This window comes from Pyrus communis, chromosome 5 (genome assembly GCF_041283825.1).
Source record: "Pyrus communis isolate YQ-2024b chromosome 5, ASM4128382v1, whole genome shotgun sequence".
NCBI lineage: Eukaryota > Viridiplantae > Streptophyta > Magnoliopsida > Rosales > Rosaceae > Pyrus > Pyrus communis.
Genome location: NC_142569.1, coordinates 7,896,928 through 7,909,205, shown reverse-complemented (window position 1 = coordinate 7,909,205; position 12,278 = coordinate 7,896,928). Strand labels below are relative to the sequence as shown.

Genomic DNA, 12,278 nt, shown 5'->3' with positions numbered 1-12,278 from the left:
CCTTACAAGTGTATTTTTCTTTCTAATTATAAAAAGTTTGGAATGGAAAATGAGATTTTGGAGTGTCAATAACAATTCTCAAAACAAAAGAATATTATAAACCAACAAGTAATGCTAGGAGAGGTAACTTATTTAAATTACATTGGTGTGCTATGTGATATCTATATATATAAAGTGAGCACTCTAAAATGGTGAAACATTCAAAATATTATAAATTGCCCTTTAGGAATTTCATAAATTACAATTGAACCAAAAGAAACTAAAGTGTTTAACCATATTTTTATTTTGAATGAATTTAATATTTAAAATTATAGAAAAAAAATAAAAACAAAAACTCCCATGTTAGTGGATGGTTTTGCGTTTTTAATTCATTTCTTCGAGTTCCATAGGAACTCTGAAGTTAAGCAAGTTCACGTGAGAGTAATCCCAGGATGGGTGACCCACTAGGAAGTTCTCATCTGAGTTCCCAAAAACAAAACCGTGAGGGTGTGGTAGAGGCTCATAGCAGACAATATTGTGCTACGGTGAAGTTGAACCTAGGATGTGGTGGGGGCCTGGGCGAGGATGTGACAGAAACTATTATTAGCACTTCAAAAATATCATTCTACACTCCTTACAAGTGTATTTTTCTTTCTAATTATAAAAAGTTTGAAATGGAAAATGAGATTTTTGGAGTGTCGATAACAATTCTCAAAACAAAAGAATATTATAAACCAACAAGTAATGCTAGGAGAGGTCACTTATTTAAATTACATTGGTGTGCTATGTGATATCTATATATATAATGTGAGCACTCTAAATTGGTGAAACATTCAAAATATTATAAATTGCCCTTCAGGAATTTCATAAATTACAATTGAACCAAAAGAAACTAAAGTATTTAACCATATTTTTATTTTGAATGAATTTAATATTTAAAATTATAGAAAAAAAAAATAAAAACAAAAACTCCCATGTTAGTGGATGGTTTCACATCTTTAATTCATTTCTTCTTTTTTAATAATTTTTAAAAATATGTAAATTAATTATTTAAATAAAAATATATAAAAAAGTCAATTGTCACGCGTATACGTATGACAAGATGCTAGTGATAAGTAAAACATATGACTCATATCAAATGAGATAGAGTTACTAATCAACATGTATGCATAACTTATCACAATTAAAGATACGTGATACAAAAACGATGTATTCAAAACCTTTTCAAACCAATCTCTCACCCATCAAATTTATCTTTTTCTTCCTTCTTTCTATGAGTCGGCCAAGCGTTGAAAAAGAGTAATTACACTTATTACATTTTTCATACCATATTTATAGTATCTTATTAACAAAGATAAAATTCACCAATATAGATGAATTTCATCTTTATTAGAATGATGATATAAACGCAATAAAAGTATCATTTATTTAATTTGAAAAACTGATATAATGAATTTCTTTTTAATTTCTGTTTTCTAGCTTTTTTGGCGCTGAAAATGAAAGCTTTTTGACTGAAAAGAAAGCTTGTTGAATGTGGTTTGCAGACCTACACGTGAACCGAGACAGAGACGACGAAGTCACGGTAACTGTCGGGTATGGCAGTTGCCACGTTAGGGAGACGTGGTGGTATATTCTGGTGTTAGTTAGCTGGACCCGCCAGTGATCGACGGTTGACCGTTCCTCTGTACGGCAGCTTGGCCCTACCAATCCCAACCGCTGCCGACAACGTTTGCTTTTTTTTTTTTTTGGTTGGACAACATATCTTTAACCATATCTCTCCAAACTTAACAGAAATAGTTGTATTTTGATCATCTCTCCAACTAGTATCCCACTTGATTCTCGTATAAATTTGCGTAACATTAATCTAGCAACATGTTGATATGCTAAAATGATCAATTTTTCTTGGTGAGCAGAAAAACACAACCAGCTATCTTTCTCAACGTTTTAAGGTATTTCATCAGGCAAAATATATTTATTACCCAAGTAATTAAGAGCATTACTAGACACAAAAGCTTTGTGTTTGAATTCATGTCCCTAATACCGTTTATAAATACAAAAAGGTAAGTATTTTATTTAGTACCTTAACCTACTACATAGAAAAGATATTAGTAGACGAATGATATGTCAAATTTTTCTTTACATGGGACCAACCAGATACTTTTGTTTTTTCTGTTCACTTAATTTATTTTAGTTCACAATTAAAGTAAGTTAAGAATTCACTTTTAAAACTAATTAAATCTAGGTTGAGTAATCTAACTCCTTATTAGCCCATAGAAAGTTTGTTGTTTGTTTATTTTTTAATGTAAAAGATATCTGATTTGATTCTCATTTTTTTAAGGTCTTCAATATTATCCACTTTGAAAAGTAACGGAGTGGGCTAAATTTTACAACGAGCTAATCATTTAAATCTCATTTGATACTACTATAAAATTGGATTCCTTTTTTTTTCATGATAACATTTTTTTACGTGAATCTTGTGGACAATTTAAGTTTGGCGAAGGCTTCATCACATGTGGACAAACCTACTATGATATCGTAAAAAAAATTGAGGCTTCATTCAAAAACTAATTGACGATGAGGGTTGTGAACCCGAAGAATATTTAATCAATCACAAACATTGAATCAGTCAACATATTTGTTAGACGTTCAAGGTCGGAGTTTGTTAAGATAAATAGTTGTAAATTTGGATATGGTGTATCTCTTGTTTACATGTAGCTAAACCTAGTTAAATCGGAAAAGTTGATCCCTATCGTCAATTTTATTTTGAAGTTATATGAGTTGATACGAATATTTTCAGAGGTGAAAGCGTAAGTAGAGGTATTTTTGTCTCAAAATACGAGGCGTAGCGTTGAGAGGCATAAACCTTTCCATGCCTTGTCTTATTATAATAAAAATATGTATAATAAATATAATATAGGCAATCCATGAAATTGGTGTGAAATAACGGGATCAGTTGATGAAATCTATGAGAAATGGGGTGGGCTGCCGCTGAAGCAGGGAAAGGGGTCTGTTTGTAGGGTTGAAAGAAGTGAAGTATCGGGAAAAAGGCAGGCTGTCATTAGTCTTACTCGTTTCTGTTTTCAGTCTTATAAATTCATGCGTAGTTGTTCAACATGAGACTTCAATTACAACAATTATGAAATAAGTGCTGAATTTTTGTTCTCTCAATCCTCCGATTATATTAAGGTGGTATTATCCACACATTGTTTTTTATCTTCTACACATCTCTTAATTTCGACCATCTACTTAATAAATTGAAGAGAATTAAATGATATAAATTAACGGATGAATGTATAAAAAATAAAAATAAAAAATAGCACAATCTTTATATTATCGTCATTGCATACGAATCTCATGACATATGCATGATCATCTAGTTAATAATATAAGGATAAAATGAGTATGGTTCGATACTTTATTTTTTTATTTTTTTACAAAAATGGATAAACATTAATTTTTAGCTAAATGTGTTGTTTAATCTAGAAGATATCATACATCATATTCATATATAAAAAAGGACGTGGATTTTGGTCAAGCACAAGCAGCGGACTGACACTTTACCGAGGTCGATTCTATAACGAAGAAAATTCTACGTGTACCAAAAACACTTAGTATATAACATATTATTTTATATGCTATAATATGAGTTGACAATATAATTAATATATATGATTTTTAAAGTATATTAGTAACAGGGTAATGCTAAAGTATATACAATTTGGTCATCGGAAGTAGAATTGAAGATGAAAAGCTAAAAGGTAATTAAACTCGTCCTACATTCATCATCTTACTTTAAGTTACTGATTATTTACAATTATGTGATTTTTTTTCATACACACAATTGTTATGGCTGAGAAAAAAAATAAAGTAATGGAAAATTTTATTTGAACCCATATAATCTTTCTTTACACCTAATTTATTTTCTACGTCCATAATATTTTTAATTAAACTACCAATATTTTTTGAAATCCAAATTTACTACCTAAAATACCCTCACAAACTTAATTCAATATGTAAACTTATCTTTACACCCATACTACTAACTTGTTGAATTTGTCTTCTTTCTTGTTGAATTTGTGGATAACTTCTTCTCTCGTAGAATAACCAAATCAATATGATTTAGATTTAATTTATGTATCCCTAATTTTGGTTTTTACTGAGTTTGATGTCTGCCTCACCACCCTTTGCGGTCATATTGTTGCCAATTCCATCAGCAATTTTACTCTCTTCATTGTATCCTTTATGGTGATTACAGCTTTTCTATTGACATTCGGCTTTAAATCTTTGTTACAATGTTCGGAAAAAACTTGGCCGGTGATTTTTATAGTCGATCGAATCTCTTGCACTCCTCCTTTTGAGTGCAAAACACTTAAAGATGAGTGTCAAAATCGCTATCCAAAAGTTTATGTTTTTTTCCTTTAACTTGTTACCACTTTATAGCAATAACCCATAATTTTTCTGTAGGTGCCTATGCTCTTTGCCATTTGAATTTAATTTTATGAATATTTACATAAATATCATCAACCTGGTTTTGTGCTTACCAATTTTCACTAGTACATAGTCTCCACTTCAAGCAAAGTGGACTGCACCACCAACGGGGAGGCCCAAGATGAACATTGACGGTTCTTGGAATGTAGAAAAGAAGTTGGCCGGTTTTGGTATTATTATTCGTGGGGACACTGGCAATTTTGTGGCAGCAAGAAGTAGGTGCTTTGTGGACGTGTTTTCTCTACTTCAAGCGGAAGCAATAGCGGTTAGAGAAGGCTTGAGATGGACGGCGAATAGGGGTTTTCAAAACTTAACAATTGTGAAAGTGATTCGCTTTAGATTGTGGAAGCATCTAAGGTGTCGTCTATTAATTATCCCCAACTGGACAGATTATAGAAGATATCAAAGCGTTAATTCCATCAATCACTAAAGCTATTTTTACCCATATCTGCCGCCAAGCCAACTCTATTGCCCATAGGCTAGCACGTTTTGGTCTCTCCTTGAGTCAGGAGTGTGAACGGGATGTTTCTCCTCCTTTATTTATTTCTGATTTACTCTTGGAAGAATGTGCGTTGCCTTGATATGGCTTATGGTATCTCAAACTATGTAATGAAGTTTCTCAATCAATGAATCTACTATCGCTTCCTTTCACACCCAAAAAAAAAAAAAAAAAAAAAAAAAGAAAAAGAAAAACTAGTACATAATCTCCATCTTCTGTCTTGTTTGCCTTGACGTTGGAGTGATTGACTCAGTTTTCTATAGGATGGACTGGGAAGTGGCATATGCCTTCATGGACTTGTGATTTATGTGAGGCATTCAGTCACAAATCTAATTTATTTGTTTCTTTCTAAGTTTCGTAGAAGAAAGATTGGTGATAGTAAGAGTTTGACTATTGGGTGTGGGTTATTGATAAAATTTAGTTTTATTGTTAATAACATCTTGTACTTTATAGTAATTATGTAATAGGTTTAAAAGGATGTCTCATATTTAAAATTTAAATTGGGTGGAGAAAGATATTATATGATTTCAAATAATTCCTAGGAACAATTAATATGCAACCCTCTAGTCAAAAAAAAAAAAAAAAAAAACTTGGTATATATGTCCCAGAAAACGCCAGAAAACTGATTCCGATCAACTTCACGACATGATCAGCTGCTTCTTTTGACTTGTCCTATTTGGCGACCATTCATGTCGTTGTGCACTGAGACACAGTGCACAGATGGAGTCTGCCCTTAATCCAAGGATCGAAGAATCCCAATTTGTCCGGCATGATTAATGACTTACGTTAGGAATGCACTTGCAAGTTTGTCAATGCATATATTTAGGCTGAAATTAAACAAAAAGGACAATTCGTTCTTTGATTGCCATCTAACTGAATTTGAACATTTCGTTTAGTTATATTGTCACGGTCGAGAAATATTTTGGAAGTGTTCGTTTATATATGCTATCCAAGGCAAACATTTTGTACCCTGATTCAAGTAGTGAAGTTTCTACTTTACAGCTTAGAATGAAATGATATAGAATTTTAATCACATGAATAAGTTGAGACCATTGGCCTTTGGGCGTGACTGATTTTAACCTATGTCTTTAGTCTCTTACAATGTTTGATTTTCCAGGCTCACAACATCGAATATTGTAGGAAAAAAAGAAGATGTCGGGTCAATTATTTATCCCATAAAAAAGAATCAACGAGTGAAGCGAGAGATAAAACATAATTAGAATATGATCTTATTCATATATACAACACGTACTCTCACGTATATTACGTTGTTCAATTGTCAATCAAAATCATTAAACAAATGCTAATGAATAGTTTTACAATATGACATGAATCTTTTCAGAGAAGTAGCTGACCAAGTCAACTAGTGGCCCTAGAAATAAGTCAATGAGTAGGGAGACGAAGATTAAGCTAATTAAGCCTTTTGGAGGAGAGCAGTTAGCTTTTGACTATAGAGCAATATTTTGAACTCAGATTGCGATCGGGCAAGCCACCTCGTTGATGCATGTCGATTCTATAAACGATCTGAATGAGCAATTTCACCAGTCATTATATAATTTGTATCTTACAGAATATTCTTTTGGGGGTCAAGGATTTAAAAATTTAATTAATATTGATGGATCCAGATTTCTTGCATTTACGTACGTAGCTGTTTTCTTGTCTCTTGTTTTGGTTTAGATCACGAAAAACAAGATAACAAGATAAAAGGATCCATGTATAAAAGAATTAACATATACATTAACTGTTACATGAGGGCATTAGCAAAAAAAATTGGATTCTGCTGCCTGCAGGAGCACAAACCAAGTGTACACATAAGCAAAAGATGGATAATAAAATGATTTAATTTTCTTCTTGATCCATAATCTTACCAAGAAGATCTAAACAGCTCCTGTGCATAACCATGGTCCTGTAGATATAATATAAAAACAACTTACATATTACGAATTATGTCTCGTGTCAATAAAATAGATATGTGGACAAAAGCATATACAAATACATTTATTTTATTGACACCAAATACCATGCATACCAAGTCTTTAATATAATATATATAGACAAAATAAAACATTGGAAGCACTAGAACATACTGGCTCTACTTAGATACGTCTCCAAAAGCAAAACAATTCTCAATCAAGTAAAAAAGTTGAACATGCAACGAGATTGAAAATGTAAACACACACACACACACACACATATCATCGTGCTTCTTTTCTGAATACAACCTTGAATAATTTTAAAGAGATTTTATCAAAATAAAAATTAGTCATATCTTCTAGCTAGTCTTTTTTTTTCTTTCCTTCTTTGTTTCTTCGAGATGTGCTTTGTCAGAGACAACGCAGATTAAGGATCATTCTACGCTGCTTAATTGCATGCGCGTGCTTTAATCAACAAAACTATCGACATATATAATTAATCAATGCTGAGCTTTGACTCCTCCTGATCAAGTGAGTTTCATCAGTCTCATCACGTTTAAGGAATCTAACCTAACGTCAATGTAAAATGAATCAATCAGATAGAGAAAAAAAATATGCAGATTAAATTCATTAACAACTATCAAAAATGACATATCTGCATTTTAAAAGCAATCAATTTTGAAACTATAGGGAAAACAATTATATTATACTAGTACATATATTATATCCAAGACCAAGTGATAGAGGGAATTGGACTTTGCAACAACCGCGTACCTAACACTATCTCTGGGTTGAAGATGCCTTCTGTAGGCAAAGCCATGTGGGTAGTGATATTTGATACCCCATGTGTACCTTGTTTCTGGTTATTTTCCCGTCTCAGTAGTCAGTACTGTCTCAGAACTCACAAGTGTATGTGAATGATCAATATCTGCTGCTATCCTCTTTCACTTCTCATCAAACACCACACAATAAGTTGGAAAAGAAACAGAGAAAAAGATAGCCTGAACACCGAATGTTTGTTGTAGTTTATGTTGAAACCAAATTAACTGCTAGGTTTTGAAAAGGACCATTGGAAATATGTTGCAACCTATTTAGGTAAACTATGCACAGAAATTCATATTTGCGGTTTATTATTGTCCATCAAATTAATGATTCAATTCCAATTTTTTTCATGTATTTTTTTAATTCTTTTTTTCTTGTATTATGAGAGGTTATATTTATATCCGTTATGTCTGAGTGTATCTTTTTTTCAATATCAATAAATTCTCCTTGTATTGTCGATGTTTTAAAAAATAAAAACAAAAACTAAAAATCAGATTACATATGTTACGCATGATAAAAGCCAAACTAGAACAATAACTATACGTATTCAACTAGGAGATCCTTGAATCCACATGGGAAAGAACAAATAAGACAAATTAGATATATTGTTGATTGATAGATGAGAAATGAGAAACTAAGAGTACAAGCTACCCTGATAAAGCTAGATGATACATGCGTATGCTACATACATCGATCCTAGATATATAAATGCATACATGTACTGAGAGATACCACATGCAGAAAGCAGATTCTCTGCCCTCCTACTTTCCGTACTCTTCCGTACCTTTTTATTTGTGTGGTCACGGTTAAGTCACGTTAACATTTTATATTACCTTTTTTTTTGTCTTATTATCTTTATAAAAAAAACAATATAAAATATTGACGTGACTTAACCATAACCACACAAAACAGAAGAGCACGAAAAATGGAAGTGCAGAGAATCTACCTCCTACAATGCATGTACTTTATTTAACACGAATGATGAACCTAAGCTGAAACTCTAAGATTTTATAGATTGGCCATGGGTCCATCATTAATCATATCATATTACACACAATTTAAACACCTCTAGGTGCAATTAGAAATCGAATCATTTAACTTAAGCTGTAATGGTTTACTCATCACGCCTCCTCACGTGAGATCATTATTTAGTGGGCCACATATACAACCAATTCTACACATGCAACCAATTTTATATTGGTCATTTAAGTTTAAAGGTAAACCTAGTAGTTGCTTTGACACCATGTTAAGATTCAAAGAGACAGGCCAAATAACTTAACCATCTGCTCATCCAACATGAATATATATGATTTTATCTTAAAATGCACCGATGTAATAATGAAATCATTTGTTAATACATCGTAATTTATTTTGTCAAACTCTCGAGGTAGAATTTCTAACAAAAACAATGAACCTGGACTACAAATAATATAGATGCATTAACCACGCCTCCTCACGTGAGATTACTATTTAGTGGGCCACATATACAATCAATTCTACACATGCAACCAATTCTGCATTGGTCATTTAAGTTTAAGGTAAGCCTATTAGTTGCTTTAACAGCATGTTAAGATTCAAAGAGACGGGCCAAATGGTCCAACACAAATACTATCTCCAACTTAACCATATGCTCGTCCAACATGAATATATATGATTTTCTCTTAAAATGCCTCGGTGTAATAATGAAATCATTTGTGTTAAACATAGTAATTTATTTTGTCAAACACTCGATGTAGAATTTCTAACAAAAATGATGAACTTTGACTACAAATAATATAGATGCATTAACCACGCCTTCTCACGTGAGATCACTATTTAGTGGGCCACACATACAACCAATTCTACGCATGCTACCAATTCTACATTGGTCATTTAAGTTTAAGATAAACCTAGTAGTTGCTTTGACACCATGTTAAGATTCAAAGAGACGGGCCAAATGGTCCATCACAAATATTGTCTCCAACTTAACCATCTGCTCATCCAACATGAATATATATGATTTTATCTTAAAATGCTCGGTGTAATAATGAAGTCATTTGTTAATACATCGTAATTTATTTTGTCAAACTCTCGATGTAGAATCTCTAACAAAAACGATGAACCTTGACTACTAATAACTGATATAACAGAAATATAGTTAGAGGGGTATTATTGTAAGTAGGTTATATGGCTATATAAGGGATTGTACAACTATCATTTCCTTAAGTTCATTTGTATACATTTTATCCATTCAATCAATACAATCTCTCTGGTTTTCTCTCTATCATCTTCCTTTTCCTCTGTACCAACTTTATATTTTGCAATGTAGTTAACATGGTATCAGAGCCACCAGGCTCATGCCATGGATCCTGGTGGTCGATTCCTTTTCCCTTTTGCTTTTCATTAGTTTCTTTTTCTTTCTTTCTTCTTCATTTTTTTTCGGATTGAGATTATGACTATTGGTGGTGTGATCTTTACTGCTTCTGCTAGTTATCTGTGGGAAATTCAAGAAGCACGTCACCAGTTTGCAGCAAATCAGAGGTTCCAAAAAAGGGTCCAGTCACACAGTACCTTAATGTCAACAACTCCAGACTATCATACACTGCTCCAAACTGCAAGCGACAGGGGTTGAAGCAGTGCAGACATCTTCGTTTCGTAGTTCCAGATCAGTCTCAAATACATAGCTAGCTCAAACTTCACTTGGATCCTCCAAGTTTAGTTTGAGGGGGGAATAATAACTGATATAACAGAAATATAGTTAGAGAGGTATTATTGTAAGTAGGTTATATGGCTATATAAGGGATTGTACAACTATCATTTCCTTAAGTTCATTTGTATACATTTTATTCATTCAATCAATACAATCTCTCTGGTTTTCTCTCTATCATCTTCCTTTTCCTCTGTACCAACTTTATATTTTGCAATGTAGTTAACAACTACAATTTTAATCTTGAGTCGAATTCATTTCCTAAATTTTCTTCGTAAAAAAGGACCTCCTTCTTGACCTACATCAACATGTGAATTACATACCCTTTTTGTTTGTTTGCTTGTTATCATGTTATGCAAGAAGCATTGTTCTTTGAAGAAAAAGCTCACATGATTTCGTTTTTTTCTTTGTAATATAAGTAGAAAAATTTCACATGATGGCAGACAACTTGTTTCAGAATAAAGTTTAGTAAAATGTTCAATACACAAAGATATTATATATATATATATATATATATATATATATAAATATATGTTATAAATTGTTGTAGTGAGTACTAACTTGTTTGGTTCATGATATGATGCATAATAGGAAATTTAAGAATCAAAAGTACGTGGAAGCGAAAAAATGATGATGCAGGGCCAAGAATGATATATGCCTTCACATTTTCAAATCGATCGAATAGTTGGGGAATCATGAAACCCTAATTTTAATTGTGATTGTGAAACCAAAACAAAAGTGATAGGATTCTTGTAATAACATAGAGGAACACATGAGAGAGAGAGAGAGATCATCTTACAGAAATTCCAAAAGGCAGGTATGAATGATGGTGATGGAGTACTACTGCTTACATAACTATGTATATTTAGCTCCATATGAAGGGCCATGTGAGTGTCATATCTGCTGCCTCGTCGAATGGATAAAATGCCGACAATGTATGTGTCATTGATTCACCGAAGCCCTTGGATTCAATAATACTAGCTGGTCGTTTCATCGATATTGATATCATAACCTACAAATGAGAGGAGTTATATATAATATTATCGGTATATCTATAAACAAATTCAATGCATATTTAAAGTGGTTTTAAGATTATTGTAATTAAATGACCTATTAAAAGAATTCATCACTTGAACGCTTAAATAAGCGTTACCAATTGCCTATTATTTAGCAGTCGTTAAATTTCACCTAACTACAACAATGTTTACAGGATCTTTAACTAAATACTATATGCTCAACGGCGTCTATTTCGAGCGTCTAAGTGCCTATTGGCGTAATAACATAACTGAAAATTTACTGAATTGTGATTATATACATGAGCTTTATACACACACATAAAAGAAATGTGATTAGGTAAAACAGAAGTAAGCACCTAACCGACAATGATCTTTTACAAAATAATAAAAACAGATCTGGTGGATGATAAATGGGGCCTCTCCTCTCTCCAACATGGTTGATTCAGTGAAATACCGTGTGCGTAGGGGGTGTGAGAGACATTTGAGAGAGAGGAGTCAAATCTCAAAGACGCCAACAGATAAAGGAAGGCAGTTGCATGTGATGGTTGATGGGGAAGCTACGGTAGTTATGGAATAAAGCGCCAAAACATGTCATGTTAAAGGCAAACGCAATGACTTCCCGCCAACTGAATCCGGACATGCATTTTCAAGGATGCTTGACGTAAGCACGAAACTTTGAAACTTTGTCCATCTTACGCGTGATTGATGGCTAATTATCATTTTTCCGCAAGTCTGACATACATACTGCTCAACTCATTATCTGTTAGCTTAAAATTTTCGAGATTATCGACTCGTTCTATACGTCTTTGTTAGTTTGTCAAACTAAGTGACACTATCAATTCAATCGTTTAACAACACAACGTGTCACATCCTAG

The 12,278-nt window shown here is 32.7% G+C and overlaps 1 long non-coding RNA gene across 1 annotated transcript; it reads right to left on the bottom strand.

Annotated features, from left to right (window-relative positions):
• Positions 1-9,883: 9,883 nt before the first annotated feature.
• On the bottom strand, positions 9,884-11,429 carry LOC148696672 (uncharacterized). Its single transcript, XR_015962005.1, has 2 exons — positions 11,187-11,429; positions 9,884-10,418 (listed from the first exon to the last, which is right to left on the bottom strand). It is a non-coding gene; the product is annotated as an uncharacterized LOC148696672 (long non-coding RNA).
• Between the last annotated feature and the right edge of the window lie 849 nt (positions 11,430-12,278).